The sequence below is a fragment of the Drosophila busckii genome, chromosome 3L, assembly GCF_011750605.1.
Source record: "Drosophila busckii strain San Diego stock center, stock number 13000-0081.31 chromosome 3L, ASM1175060v1, whole genome shotgun sequence".
NCBI classification, from domain to species: Eukaryota; Metazoa; Arthropoda; class Insecta; order Diptera; family Drosophilidae; genus Drosophila; species Drosophila busckii.
This window is the reverse complement of record NC_046606.1, coordinates 7,226,942-7,243,633: the sequence shown is the minus strand read 5'-3', so window position 1 is coordinate 7,243,633 and position 16,692 is coordinate 7,226,942.

Here is a 16,692-nt window from a genome sequence, read left to right as displayed (position 1 = left end):
CGCAATTTTTTATTAATTTGCACGCTTATTAATTTCATGAAATTAAAGCTTATGACGTACGCAATGTGCTCAGCTTGGCTTGGCTTGGCTGGCTGTGCTCTTATTATTTATTGATGCATAATAACAGTTTTAATTGCACATATCAACGCGCTGTCTTTGCTTTTATATTTTCATTTTTCACATTGTTTTTGTTGTTATGAAAATAGCGTGAAATGTGCTAACAAGGGCGCTTACGCGACGTAATGCTCCGACGTATATTTCTGGCATCATTGTTATTAAATGTCCTCGGGGCTACAGCAACAGAGCCACAGTGAGGCCAGTCACAAAAGAAAAACAACAGCAACAACAACAGAAACAGCAAACGGCAAACAGCAAAAATGAAAGGCAGCTGCTGACGCTTAATGCGCTGAAATTTAATAAAACGCAACACTTTCGTTTTGGCAGCGAAGCGCGCACGAAATTCCAGTTAAAAATTGTGGCCTGTCGGGCGATTAAGTTGCCAAATAAAGTGCGACAGTTGCACGAGCAAAGAAGCGACGGTAAGTGGGGGGGGGGGGTCTAGGGTTCAGGTCAGAGTTGTTGCGTCAGAGCTGGTATTAAATATCAAAGGGCTTCAATGCTTGTTGTTGTTGTTATTGTTTGTTTGGCAAGTGATTTTGGCGCTTTTACTGATTTTTACTTTTAATGAATTCAGTTTCAAAAAATTCCTCCATAAATTGTTATGCAATAAAGCCTTGGAACATAATTGAAATTCGTTTAATGTATATGCCATGCATAAGAGTAAATAAATTAAAGAGACCTCTGCCTTATCTTATTGTGTGTCTGTCTGTGTGTGTGTGTGGGCGTTATAATTAATGGCATGTCATGTTCGTTGCGCAAAAAAGATTATCTATCAATAGATGAGCCTTGACAAGTTACAACTGCAAACATGTATTTTGTCGCTTAAATGCGCTCGTTAACATGTTTATAAATTATAATTATATGCGCATTGCTTCATTTGATGCGACATTTGTTATGTGGTTCGATTTTGAGCGCACATAAGTAGGCAACAAAAGCAAGTATAACTTTTTGTTTCGAGTCTGCGCTGCCTGCTATTGATTTTTATTGCTCTTCTAGCAAAGTTTAAAGCGCTCTTCAACTCGCAAAAACTTATTTATTACATTTAGCCCAAAAGTGCAAATATGCAAGTGCTCAATAAATTGATTGAACTGTAGCTAAAGAATATTTGTTTGCAATTATTTAAAAGCTCAGCTCGTATTTTGCTTAAAAGTATAATTATGTGTTTCCAAGAATTGTTTGTTTTACTGCCAGTCAAGCAATGCTAAATATTTTTTTGCTTTATCTTTCTTACGAAATATATTTATATAACCAAAGCAGCCAAGACAGCTATAGATAATACCTGGGAGCAGAGCAGCAAGCAAATGTAATATTATAATTTGTGCAGGCAAATGAAATCAATTTGGCTATCATTTAAATCAGTGGCACACGGCACAGCCAAATGGGCCGAAATGTCTGTCATTCCAACTTGGGACATGACAACAACACACGAATTGCAAAAATAGAGCGAAAGAGAAGGAGGCCAGACAGTTGCTTAGCAGCTATTGTGGCGCTAAGGAGCAGCCGCCAGCCAGCCAGCCAGCCAGCCAGCCATGTTAGCTGGCATTTTGTGCCTGAACTTCATTTATTCATTCGTTACGTTTGACTGGCGAGGCCCAGAGGCTGCCCATTGGGGTATTGGATTTTAGTCTTGTTGTTGTTGTTGACGCTGTCGATGCTGCTAACTGTGTGTCTGTTTGTATGTGTGTGTGTGTAGGTTGCCATAGCCATAACAAAATCAAACCACATCAATTGTGCAACTAAATGGTCAAGTGGGAGCGCTTAGCTATTCATTTGGCCTCTGAGTTTGCAACTTTAAGTGCTCGAAATTGTTGCCCAGGGCAACAAACTAGAGCGTGGGAGTGAGTCGGGGGGGCATTGTATTTAATGAAATTCATGTTAAACGCTTTTGCATTTTGCAATTGTCACTTGCCTTTTGTAGCAACTATAAAATGAAATTAATTTTGCATACAGGGGGCAATAGAGAAAGAGAAAAAACACGCATACGACATGTGTGTTTGCCCAACAAATGATCTCTGTGTGTGACATTGTCCGAAGCGTACATTTTCATTTCCATTTTAACTTTGGTTACACATGAGTTTGCTTCAACTTGGACAAAATATCAACAGCAGGTGAACAACAACAAAAGCAAAGCTGAAATAATGAAAAAACTTTTTATAATTGCATACAACTTTCCAATTAACAGCCGACCACAAAATGCTCTAAATCACTTTATTTGAATTGTTTTTTTTATATTGCGCAGCATTAAATTTGGCAAATCACTCGACAGAGAGCGAGACAGACAGACAGACTTTTGTCTATTTAATTGAAAGGCATTCTTTTAGCCAGCTCAAGCGTGAATATGCAACACAACTTCCTTTGTACAAGCGCCGACATAACTTTTTGCCACATGCTGCATTCGCATGCCTGCCACTGACTGCTGAATGCTTGCTGTCTCGCTCTAACTGACGGACTGACATGCAAGTTGCAGCCAGGCAGGCAAGGCAGCATTTCATTAAGTTTTGCGCAAAACTTTTATTAAAACAAATACGTGCCACTCTGCCACAGCCGCAGCCAACAGCCACAACAGCAGCAGCAGTAGCAGCAGCAGCAAGTCTTGCTGTCTCTCTCTCTCTCTCTGTATGTGGGTGTGTGTCTGTTGCAGCTGTTAGGCTCTAACGTCTGCTTACATTTTTAGCCTCAATTCTTTCTTTTTTTATGCGCTATACTTATGTGTTTATATATTTTTCTTTTCGCTGTGCGCGCTGTTTCTTTTGAGGTTTTGTGCATTTTCTTAGCTAGCAAAAGTCAAGTTGCACACACACACATACAAAAGTAAAAATGCAACAATTTCCTGACTGCCAGCCTGACTGCCACATGGCCTAAGTAAGTTGTTTAACTCCGACAACAGCAACAGCAGTCGCGTCGCGTCGCAGCGGCCGTTGCCAGTCACTTTGGCGATGTTGTCCTTGCAGCCGGCGCCAAACTTGTTAGAAAAAATTGTTAAATATATAAATGACAGCAGCTGTCTGAACGACATGTTATCCAGTATAAAATAGCAATGCAATGGGAAAGTTAGCAAAGGTGTGCAGCTTATTTTAATTTTTTTAATATTCCAATTTATTCAGTTGTGTATTTTGCTGTTAAATTAGTTTGCTTTGTGGCAACTTTACCTATTATACTATAATAATACTAATAATAAAATAATATAATAGCTTATGAGTATAACTTGGTTATAAACCTAGCTGAAGGCTTTAAATGAGCTGAACGTTTAATCAGCAGCTAATTTCAAATGTTTCACAACGTTCAATGCTTTCAAATTGTGCTCACAAATTATATTGCTCACTAATGTTTCATATAAGTTAAGTCTTTGCTTGCTTTTGACTGTTTAACTATTTTGGAATTGAAAATAATATATAGTACATATAAAAAAAATCAGAGTATGAATTCAATCTACATCAAACACTTTTTTTATATAAGACCTTAATGCGCTTTCTTTACTAAAATCACATTGCTCAAATTAATTTGGCAATAGCTTACTTGCTACTTGGCTTAATCAGATTTAGCTTAAATTGAATATAAAACTCAATTTATATTTTCAATTTCAAAGCTTTAATTTAAAAGATTGAATTCTGTACCTTAAGCATTAATGAGCTGCAACTTTACAAGTTAAATTATATACAAATTAAAAGTAGTTTGCTTACATACGAAACAGGCTCGACTTTGACTTTTGTGTTTCTTACTTTCGAACAGCTTGAAGCATTCATTGTTATACTAAGCAATTAACTTGGCTTTTAGCAGCTTGCACTACGCGCTTTTTCTTTATATTATTAATATAATAAGCAGCTTAAAGCTTTTTAATGAACTTTATGTTTTAAGTAGTTTTTTTAAGAGTAACTTACAGGGTATTAAACGCAACACCCACAGTGAAAATTATGTACACTGTTGTGTATTGTTGGTGGTTTTGGTGTTGAGCACATTTGCCAAAAAGCCGAGTCCCGTGTGTCTGTGTGTGTGTCTGTGTGCAAGTTGGAAAAGCCAAGTTACGAAAAGTCAAGGAAAATGGCAACTTGAAATGTGAACTTTTTATGCAGCTGCACTAGTTTTTGAATACTTTTGGTGCCTGAGACTTGCAGTTGGATTTAACATAGCAGCGCTTGCTGTTGCTATTTGCTAACGTTGCACTATCTATAGCTGTCTGTGTGTGCTTGTGTGCGTTTGTGGTTGTGCCTTGCATTTAAAACGAAGCCAAGAGAGAGAAAATCTGCAATTCAATGTCAGGCAATTGTCGAAATCTCTGCATTAAGTTTGCTGCATCAATATGCTGAGCCGCAATGTCTATTTGATTGTTTGTGCACACATGAGAGAAGGAGGAGCCAGAGCTAAAAGCTGCATGGGTAATGCATGTTAACGACATTTTGATTTTGTCAGCTGCTGCAGTTGCATTTAATTAGATTGCAACTTTGAATGGGTTGCAAGTACTTACCACAAGCTGTTGTCTCCATAGATTGCTGCTGCTGCTGTAAGAGGTTTAAACAAAGTTGATTATTGATTGCAGCCAAAAACAAGCGATAAGAAATAAAAATAAGCGCAGCGAAAATTAAATAAATATGCTTGCCGTAAATTGTGGCAGCGGCAACTTTGTCACAACAGTTTCTGGCAACAACTTGATACATTTTAGTGCTTTATCTCATAATTAATGGCGGCGAGCGCTTGCAACGAGTGGGGGGCAGCAACTGCTACAAGCAGACAAGAAATTAATTGCGCTTTACGCGGCGGCACGATAAACGCGTCGAGCACGCAAGGCACAGCAAAGTGTGGAGAGAGTCGCAACTGCTGCCGCCAGTTACAAATGAACTGCACGAGGCGGCGGCGGCGGCGGCACTTTGGTGGGCGTGGCTTTGCAGCTGTGTGGACAGCGTTGCCGCAAAATTAATTAAAAGTAAATCCAGTAAAAACTATTAAAGTTAAATTTGGCATGAACACTCGACCACAAATCAATCTGCCACACAAGCTGCACTTGCAACAACAACAACAATGGGCTTACTATATATATATACTATATAAGCCTCGCTCTCGTAGCATTTTTATTTCTGTTTTGTGCACAGCGGCATGTTAAGCTGTTTATAAAGCGTTTTCAACTGCTTTGCTTGTCATATGTTGCCTAAGCCGCCACGCCCACACACACACACACATATATACATTTGCCACTCCTTTGGGGACTTACAGTTTTTACTTCGTTGTTGTTTCCCTTAAGTGGCAAGTTTGCGGCTTTGCTGTCATGACTTGCTCACTTTTCTCTCTCTCTCTCTCTGCCAAAACTTTTGCTATGATTTGCATTATTTTGCAACAATGACAATTAATTAAAAACACTTTGCTGTTCATGTTTTTTTTTTGCTTGTTTCCTCTTTGTCAATGTTACTAATGCTGCTTGCTACAAAATGCTGCGCATCACTCAACTCTGCTGCTCTGAAGTGCAAGTTTTTTGTAATAGAAAAGTTTGCAAAGCATGGAAATTAATTTCGCTAGCCAACGATGAACCAAAATTATTCGCTTTACACTGCGCAAAAAGTTTAGAGTTTAGAATGGAAAATAACAATAATTTAGAACTGCATTATTAATATTTAAATAATGTATTACTGCATTTTGTACTCAATTCTAAATATTTTTGAACTAATATTTGAAGTTATTTAATATTTTTAATTAAAAATAAAGTAATTTTTAAACATATATGAAGTTTTAGTAAAAATTGACTCAACACAAAACTAAAATAATTTTTTTTAGGCTTTCTCTACTACTTGCTTTTCGCTCAGTGCACATGCTACACACAACTAGGCCCCTAAACGCAGTCATTTGAATTGACTTTTTATTGATTTGGCAGACAAGTTTGTCCTGCAGTTGATAACTGCTAACTGAACTGAAACGGAACTTGAGTATATTTTATACTAAAAGGCACAGCTGTGTGTGTGTTTGTCCCCTTTAGTGCCTTTTATGTGCCTGTGTGTGTGTTTGTTTGTTGGACAAGTTCTAAATGACAAGCAATCAATAGACAATTTACTATTGCTGCAGTCGCAGGTGGTGGGGCAGAGCTTTGGGGTAAATGCGAGTTTGTTGCCATTGCGAATAGCATAAAGAGTTGATATTACAACTCATTCATTTGGGCTATTATGCTGCTGGCCAACTAATTGGCACTTGCGTAGCGGAAACTGTCATACATCAGTTGAATTTATTTGCCAACTATTTTTTTTATGAAAAGCTATCGCAATACAAATTGCTGACTATATATAAAACAATTTTTTTCAAGCGCTTGCTAGCAGTTTATGCTGAAATCAATACAGCAACAATTATTTTTTGATGAATAAAATATAAGCTGCAGTTTGTGCATAAAAAATGCGCAAATTAAGCTATAAAAATATTCTATTTTAATTGCATTAAAGTGGCTCACATGCAATATTTAATGCAACAATTAAGCAAAAGTTAATTGAATATACTTTTTTGATAATACAGTTAATTAACTTATGAGCTTATGTGTGTGTGTGTGTGGCGCATAAAGCAATGCAGGCCTAAGTAGCTTATGAATATTATGATATATAAGCAGCGCTCGTAAGTATGCTATACTTCAAGTATATGGGTGATAAGCAGTTATGTTATCAAACTGTTATTTAGTTAAGCTCACACACACACTGCTACAAAGGACATGCACAAGGACAATATTACTTATGTATATTGCCGCATAAGCCGTCACTTGTGGCAAAGTACAACCAATTTGAAATGTTCTTTAGGGTTTGCCACGCTTCCTTTGGTTTAGTAAGAGCAGCAACGGATAAGAAACGCATTTGTATTAGTTTTACGCGCATTAGAGTCTCATTGCCAGGCTTAAGCAGCAAACACACACAGCAAGCAGCCAAGGCATAGCCACAAGCATAAAATAAAGTAATAAAAATTTTTTTTCTTTTCTGTTTGCTGGTCATATCTACAAGCTAACAGACATGTATATTGCACACACATGTGCGTATGTGTGTGTGTGTGTGTGTGTGTTTGTTGGTGTGACTACGTGACATTTAAAAGGGATAAAGCTGCTAAAACCCAATTCGAATAATAAAATACGCAGCAAACTGACATTAGTTGCCAGTTCAGTTTTTTTTTTTCTTTTTTTGAGCTACAATTTATATTTTTTTGTTTTATTATTGCCGCAGCGACTGTCAACTGATAATTGCCATTTAAACTAAGCTTTGCTAGCACTAAAACAAAATAAAAATATTTTTTTGGCAACTTTTGTTAACAATTTTTGGCTTGTCTGAGTTTAAAATAATAGATTGCGTTCAAAGTTTAGCGTATAAATATGTATAAATTTAGTTTAATCCATTTTTAATATTTTCTTATTGAATTTTCTATAAATTATTAAACTAAATCAAAGTTGCAGCTGCTATTGATTTATTAAACCGCTCAAAGTGCCTTCAAAATAAGCGTCTAAGCTTGCGTTGCTTGTAGAGATTTAAGACTTTGTGCTACAAGCTACGCGCTGTCAGTTGCAACTTAAGTATGTGTCTATCTGTGTGTGTGTGTGTGTGTCATTGAAACAAATGCATCACAAAATGCAGGCAAAAGGCCAATCAAAATGAAATTACCTAACGAGCAGCGTCATCAAGTGAAGCTGAAGCATGAGCTTCAAGCTTTACTACAGCTGATCCCCAACCGTAGCGCAGCTTTGTAAACTTGCCACTTTTAATGGTGGCATAAACTAACTGCTGCTGCTGCTGCTGCTTGCAACGCGCAGCAAATCAAGTCAAGTTTCAACAACTTTGACTTGATTTAAAGACATTAAAAGCCACTTTTTCAACACTTTTGGCAGCTAACTTGCCAGTACTTCGGCACTCGACGCGACACGACTCACCTGACGGCCATAAAAGCATGAGTAAGCATTGCCCCCAGAGATTGCAGCAACGACGGCGTAGACAATGCCAAGCGGATGAGTTGTGAATGATAATGCGCTTTCTTTTGCGTTTGGGATGAATGCAGGAGTTAGCAGTTGTCATAGCACTGAGAGAGCTTAGAGCTGTAAAAATAGCAAAAGGGAAAGAATAGAGATAGCGATGAGTTGAGTTTAGCAGCAGTAATCAGCTGCATTTGTATGTGTGCCTGCCTGCCTGACTTAATTAATTTGAAAGGCTTGGCATGCAAAGCAAAGCTCAGATAATTTAGAGCGTCAGCAGAGAGCGCCTGGCAATCAACTAAGCGCAATGCGGCAATCATTTAAATGAATGCCATCAGTCAAACCTACGTTGCCACTGCCAAATGGCAGTAGCTATGCCCAAATAGTAGTAGAATTAGTAGCAACAACAACGCACACGCACGACTGCCGCCCCAGACAAGCAGAAGCCGTTGCTGATGCGGCGGAAATAATTGTCTTGACACAGATAATCTTGTTACCTTTCAAGCCCCTCAGCTCCCGCTCCCTCTCCCCCTCTCTCTCTCTCACTCTCTGCTTCAAGCATTGCTGCTGGCTGCCCCATTTGGTTTGTCCGCATTATTTGTAATTTATGCTTTGCCGCCAGAGGGCGCTAAACAAACACCAACGTTAGCTGCAAGGAATATTGGAGATGGCAGCGTGTTTCAGTTTATACACACGTATTTAAGGCAGTAGCTATATAAGAGTAAACAGCTGAGAATTTTCTGAGCAACCTTTATAAAGATTGAAAGTATAGCAAATTTTGTTCCTTTTTTTTATATTTTTATAAGCAAGCAAAATGCTTGACTGAGACTTAGGCGTGTTAATTAGTTTGCTATTACTAATGGGCACTTTACCTAATTATAATTTTTACTAATTATACTAAACAGCTCTATAATACTTATAAATACTCATAGTAAAATAATTACTTATTAAGTTAGAAATTAAAGTGTAAAAATGACAGAGATTGCTAGCATCAAACTCTTCTTTAGATAGTTTTAAACAAAGACATCAGACTTAGTAGAGAAGTTGGACTTTTAGCATTTGATATTCATTTACCGGCATTTATTACTTTATATTATTGAACCACAAAACTATCAAGTATGGAAAATCTGGTGAGTTTGCTTATTTAAATATTAATAACAAAATATTAGGGATTATTAACATTATTAATTTTGGAAGCACAAAACTATCACAAGAGAAAAATTCTAAGTGAAACATGCCTGTGAGTTTTTCTCATTTAAAATAAATTAATAACAAAATAAATGTGCTTGAAATAAAATCTTAAATGATATTGAAATCAATATAATTGTATTCCATTCACTTAAGAATTTTTTTTCTTGATTTTGTTTTAATTAAAAATTCTTATATAACGATCTTCTATTTTGACAAACTAATTCAGTTTGTATATAAATTTCTGCTTGGCTATTTTTTGTTTAGCACTTTCTTAATAATGTTGCATTCTTTTCAGCTGCATTTTTTTTCTGTTGGATTAACGCCCATCTCTAACGCTCTCTACTCTCTTTACGCTTTTCTCTCTTTGCTTACCTTACCAAATGTCAACAGTTGACGTGCGCTGTCCATAGTTAAGCTATTTCGTGCGTCTGTTTTAAATTCAAATCCAATCTCTTTACAAATTTGACAGAAAACTTTATGCCCTGCCCCTGTTGCTGTTGTTGTTTCTCATATTTATTAGCTGCGCTCGTTACTCTAACGAGGCAGGTAGCTGGCAATGTCTAGAGTTTGGCCAGCAGTCGAAGCAAAAGAAAAAAGGCAAGTAGAATTTTGATTTTCTTGTCACAATTTGTTGACATTTGTTATTTTTGTGGCGTTTCGTTTTCTTGCTGCTGCTGTCGCTGTTGCTTTTGCGCTTTACGTGTGGCCACAGCCAATTAAGCCAACAAACAGCAGCAGCAGCAGCAGGCAAGAGAGTAATGAAAATAAAAAAGAAATAACATTTTGATGGTACTTTCGTCACGTTCGGTACACGTAGACGTCATGCATGTGCAACGTAGCGTATGCTTAATATTGATTTTGTATAACAAGCTGCCAACGCAGCTGCTGCTGCTGCTGTTGCTGCAACTTCCTGTGCAACGTCACTTCCTGGCTGCTTGGGTTTGCTTTAAGGATTGCCTTTCAACTAATTGCACAATAATGTGCAAGGCTTCGACTTGGAGTCGAGTTTGAGTGGCAGCGTCTTGGGTAATTTCCGTGCTTATTGTCAGCAGCGCAGTCAAGCAGCCAGTTACTCACTTAGGCAGTCAGTCTGTCATTCAATCAAAAGCCTTAAAATACTTTAAACTGTTGCCACAGCTGCTAAATTAATTTGTTTGCTAAAACTTTGGGCAATCGATTGACTAGACGCTACCAAAATTATATCTCTTGCGCTTTTAAGAGCTCAGCATGTGTTTGCTTTACGTTCTCTCGCTGCCAGTGCCAAAGTGTCTCAAGTGGCTCAAGGACTAAAGCAAACACAAGCGTCGAAAGTTTGCCTCCAGAACTCAACTCATTATTTTCAGCTGCAAACAATAACAATAATAATGCGCTCTATGTATTTTTCAACTCAATTAGAACATTGTTTACAATGTGCCAAGCAAAAGTTTTTGCGTGCTACTCACTTCAGGCTTTTTACTTAAATGCATATTATTGTTGCCACACTACTACACACAAGCTAAAAATAATATAAGTAACATTTGTTGTTGTTGCAAGTGGCAAGCAATACAAAATTCCAAGGAATTGTTTTTTTATTATTATTGAAGTGCAGCACTGCACTATGGTCCCAAAGTCGATTTTTTTTTTGGCATAAAGTCTACTAATAAAGCTAAGGAGTTGAAATGTGGCATGAGCTTTATTTAGAATATTTTAGAATTTTGTATTTCAATTTTTATAATTTTTATTCAATATTATTCATAAATTTTCTATGAAAAATTCACCTGCAACATGTGAGTTTTTCTCGAAAAGCATAAGCAACTAAAAAACTAGGACTGCACATAAAAATATTATTTAAAATAGATAATGCATACCTTTATCTTCATTTTATATTATTAAATTATTTTTATTGACGCGAAAATATTTAATTGTGACAAAAATTAAAATTAAATTTAAAGCATCTGATTGTTTGCTGAGCTCACAAAAAACTTAACATAAAATTATAAATTTTTTTAAAACTTTTATTGTATGTGTGCCATGTACTTACTTTAAGATTGAATCAAAATTCTTACATTGAAATTTATGCCAAAAAAAATCGACTTTGTGACCACTGTATGCAACATTGTGTGTAATTTCTTAAGTAGCCAAATTACCTGGAATTTTTTTTAATCTTTTTTTATATACAAAGCTTAATGAGCGCAGCATATATGAAAACAGACTTGCCAATTTATTTATATTGAAGTGGATTTCTTTGTAATTTTGAGCGCATTGACTTCGCTTTAAATATTTGTTATTGCACTCGACTGCAGTATACACTTTACATAGAATTTAGCGTTGTCTAAGCTACTCAAAGCAGACACAAGTCAACAAAGCAGAGCTCCAAGTAAAATGTAATGCTTTCATTTTTTTTAATGGTGTATAAAAAATAAAGCTCTGCCTCGCTCTTGGCCTCGCCTGCTTTACAAAGTTGTTTTTCCACAATTTTTAATGAGTCTAAAAATAAGCTTATGGCAATAACATTTGCTATAAAATTTGCAGCTTATCAACAAGTACTCAGAACTAGTTGTAGCTACGACTATAACAAAAGTGTTTTGATTTAGTTATGTTGTCAACAAAATTTATGCGCATTACGTTTATTTTTTTTAAAGTCAATTTTATTAGAGTCGCTGTGTGTGCAGTGGGCGCAGCGCTTATTTAGAATTATGAGCGCATTTGTCTAAACAGCGCGCGTTGCATAAAGCTGCTTGCAACATATAGCGGCAGCCATAACACATTTTTCTTGCGCTGTCGCCAATGCTGCGGCCAAGTTTTCGGACTGCGTTGTCTGCAGTTTTTCTTGCACTATCGTGTGCCACTGGCTGCTTTTTCTTTTTCGGTTGTGTAATTTTTTTTGTTATAATATTATTTTTTATATGGCGTCAGGTTGTCGCAACACTTTTGGCTGTGTGCGTGTGTGTGTGTGTTATTTTTCCAAGCGGACGCACCTACACAGTCAGCAAAAAATTGTGCAGCTACGCGGCGTATGCTTGTTACTTTTTTTTCGTTGCACACAGACAGCAGCCGCAATCAATGAGGCAGCCATTATATGTGGCACAAGCGCAGCCAGTTGCAGCTATATACAGCTATACCTGGCGTCGTTGTCTGGCATAAAGATAGCTGAGCTCATAACTTAAAAGTTCGACAAACTAATTATGTAGCCTATGGCAGACGTTGTCTGTGTGTGTGTGCCACAAATTGCTGCAGCGCATAAATTATGAAACACTTGCCTATCTAATTTGCTTTTGCATGTTTGGCTGCTGCATTTTATGGCTCTAATGGTATTTCGAATAGCAATAAACAGCACCACAGTTGACTAATGTGGCGAGCCACTGCCTAATCTCGCCAGCTAAGCATAATAATTTTTATATATTGCAAGCCTTAACTTTTGGTGCGCTTGATTAGTTATTCAGAATCATATGTAGAAAGTTTCTTGCTTGCTTTTGTTAGCTATTTCTAGCTAGATCTCACAACACTGCAGTTGACCAGCAAGCTAAATGTTTATTTCTAAATTTAATGCATGTATTTGCCAGCTTAAGTGCCGGCATTAAAACAGAGGCAAAAAAGCAAATATATATAAAGATTTTCGTTAGAAATGCGAACGCCTAACGCTTCGCTTCGTCTTGAGTTGCGTGCTACGCTCAACATCACCATGACGACAATAAAGGCAATTGACGAGTGGCTGGCATGTTGAGAAATAATGATTAACGAGCAGACACAAGTCCATATAGCTGAGATGCTAAGATGCTGCCGCTGCCACTGCCACTGCCACTGATGGTGACATGGCAGTCACTGAGGCAAATAATAAAAAGAAAGCAAAAAAAAAAAATACGCAAAAGTCCTGGCATGTGTGTAATGATGGGCAAATCAAATGGAAATGAAGATACGCGCAGCACAGCGGGATAGACAAAGTGGGTGGGTGGTTGGTTGGGTGGTTGGTTGGGTGGTGGCGCAGACATTTGAGCTGTTTGTAGCATCATCAATGATTTAAATTAATCGCCGTAACACACGCAAATCTCGCACATGACAACCAACTTGTGTTGGCAGCTGAGCTGAGCTGAGTGGGGGTGGGGCTGGGTGGTTTTGGCTCTTACGTTTTACTGACTGACAGCGGATATGAAGTTGAAATCAGCATATCAGTCGAAATTACAAGAGGCAAACATAAAATGGCTCACAAGCCAAAATGACTAAACGAAGTGGCAGTTAAAGCAAAGCCAGCGCCAGCGCCAGTGCTGGGCGTGGCTAAATTAAAGCGCAACCAACAACAAGAAGAAGCAGCAACGCAATGATTTCTTTGCATGTGGCATGTGGCAGGCTGATTCAGTGAGCTGTAGCAAGCAAAGTGGCAAGTGGCTGGACTGTCTGCCGCTGAGCTATTTTGACAGATTAACTCACGCGTGTGTTGACATACACACACACACACACATACACACTCAAGCGCAGACACGCCTACACGCCCAATTGTCAGCCCACACGCATACACTCAAACACAGAAGCTCGTTACGTCAATTGTCAAGTCGAGCAATTGGACAGATAGACAGACTGCAGTTGACTTGTACAACAACAACAACAACAACTAAAAGCAACAACAACAACAACAGTTGATACAGCATTGAGCGCTTAAGTCGCTGCAGAATTTTAAATACGCTGCGTTTGGTATAAGCTAAGAAAACTGATGAAATAAAATAAAACTAGCGCATATTAACTAAAATTTGTTGCGCTCTAATTACATTATTTTATTTTTTTTTGTTGCAAGATTTTTGAAACTAAACACAACTCCAAAAAAATAAAGTTAAACTTTATGGCTTCATTTATTTTGCTACCCTTTTCATTGAAGTTGGTCAATGAATTGCTTATATATTTAATAGTTATATGCCAGCTAAAATCTCCATCTACGACTAAATGTTTTTATTAATGTTGCAAACTGCCTAACAAAAGCTTAATGCACTTTATAAGAGCATTTAAGCCAAAACCGTAGGGGGGGTGAAAAAAAAGACGCCAACAAAACAAAAGAAAACAAATGCCAAACACAAAAGGGGATGACATTTTGGTTTAGTTTGGCGACTTGCTGTTTGTGTGTGTGTCGCTGATTGTTGTAGCTGCACAGGGAGGGGTTGGGGAGAGTGGGTGTTGGGGGAGCTGCCATTTGGCGTTGCTGCATGTGTTAAATTTAAGTTTTGATTTACGACTTCAACTTTGTAGGCTGCGCTAGGCCAGACAACACACACACACACATGAACACACACACACATGAGCTAGCGAATAGTGATAAATTGCGCTGTCAGAAGTTGGTAGCTACAATCGCTTACTCTATATATATTTTTTTTATTTGTTGCTGCTGCTGCTGTTGTGCAGCTGCGACATTTAGTGTGTGTGTGTGTGTGTTGGTGTGTAAAATATAACTATGCCAGGCCATAGGTTGGGCGTTAGAACTAACTGGGTTAGCGGCCAGCTTGCGGAACTCAACTCGAACTGAACTCGGCTGGAGGCCTCAAGCGTTTAATGGCTGTTGACAGACGTGTCAAGTCACGGCGTCTGCTTGCCACTTTTTTTTTTGTAGCCCCTTGCCCCACTCACTCCACTCACTCTGCTGCATGTCGTGCGCACTTGCAGCCTTAAGTTATAGCAGCGCTGCTCTCATTGTGTGTGCGGCGCGCTAAAGTGCGCTTATAAATTTGTAATAGCTGTCAGTCTCGGCCGACTTGATATAGTTATGTGCTCACACGGCGTATGCGCAATATATAGACAAGCTAATTGTTGCTAGCTGCACTAACATTGGCTTTACAGTTAAGCTCGCGCTAGATTGAACGCGCATAAATTATGCAAACTGATTTACAGTCAAGCGGCTAAAAACACAAGAAACAAAGCGCATTGCATAAATTAATTGAATTATGCAAAGTAGCTGCACGCGCTGTAAAGTATGCTATGCATTTTACATACAGAGTTTTCCAATTTGATTGACGCTTGACTTGACGCGCGCGTAGATTTAAAAAGCTTGTCATGCGGCTACAAAATTTTGTTGTAGCTAAATTAAAATTAAAATCAATTTACGCCCAAGCCAGCAGTGGGCGTGGCACGCATTGCGTGCAGTCGTTTGTTTATTGTTGCTGTCTGCTTTAGTCGTTAAAGTCTTTTTGAAATCAATAAACCACGCGCGGCTTTTATGAGCCTGATTTATGTGCAAGTGTGTGTGCCAGTGTGTGTGTGTGCGTATTTTGTCATGTGCCTGACATGTGTCTGGGCCCACACTCTAGCCTGATATGGCAAGTGTAGCAGTCAGACTGCCAAGCAAGACGCGCAGCGCTTTAATTTCTTAGTAGCTGCATAAATAAACAATAAATTCAATTTTATTACGACAAACGCATACGACTAAATAGACGCATAGCTAGTTAGCATTAAAATGCGGCTTGCACTTGAAGAAATTAGTTAAAGTTTACTAAATAAGCAATAATAGTGCAAATATTTGCAATTAATTTGTGCACATTTTTAAACAATTTATGCTACAATTAGTTTTTATATTACGCTTTGCTTTTTCGTGCAGTGTAAAGCCAGCCACACAAATTTCATGTACAAATTTCATAGCAAAACAACGCCAACTGTCACAGCCATAATGAACATATAGCCAAGTTGAGCAAACGACTTTGGGTTTGGTCAAAAGTAAAATAGAAATTGTCAGCAGCTGATGTCAGTTGAAACGTTTAGTAGACCGTAAAGCAAAAGACGCTCAGTTTTTACGATTGGCAAAAGGCTTGCGCTTCAAGCTACAATTTTAATGCCAGTGCAGCTTTTATGAGCTGTGTGATTGCGTGTGTGTGTGCGTGTGTGTTGATGCAAGGACAACAAAGTCAATTTAAAAGATACACAACAGTGCAAAGTGTAAGGCACACTCTTGTGTGTGTGTGTGTAAAATGCAAAAATATGCAAACGAAAACGCTGTCATCAAAACTTGCAATCAACTTATATAGACAGACAAGCTGCAGGTACATTTATATAGCTATAGTTATACTCTGGTCTGGTCTGTACGTATTGTATGTAAACAGCGGGCGGCTGCTGTGGCCAGCGCTTGTGTCAATGCAAAAAAAAGCAGCAAACAAAAAGGCAGCGATAGAGTCGAGAGAGAGAGAGAGAGAGAGACAAAACCCCATAGAGCGCTAGCCTATGCCAGATTAACAGCATCAGCAGTTGCACAACACAACAAAAAAAAAGAAGAAGCGAGTACAATAGTAAAAAACAGCAGATAAAAAACAAAAGTTCGACTGCAATTTATGCGCAAACATTTTGTTGGGCAAGCGCTTGCGGTATGCCCTGTAAATTATTAAAAGAGAGTCCAAGCAAGCAGCAAGATATAATAAAAATAATTATTATTATTGAATTTAGCACATCAGTTAAAAATAAATGTAATAGAGTCTAGGTAAGTAGCTAGAAATTTATAAAAATAATAAGTTATTGAATTTAATGCATGA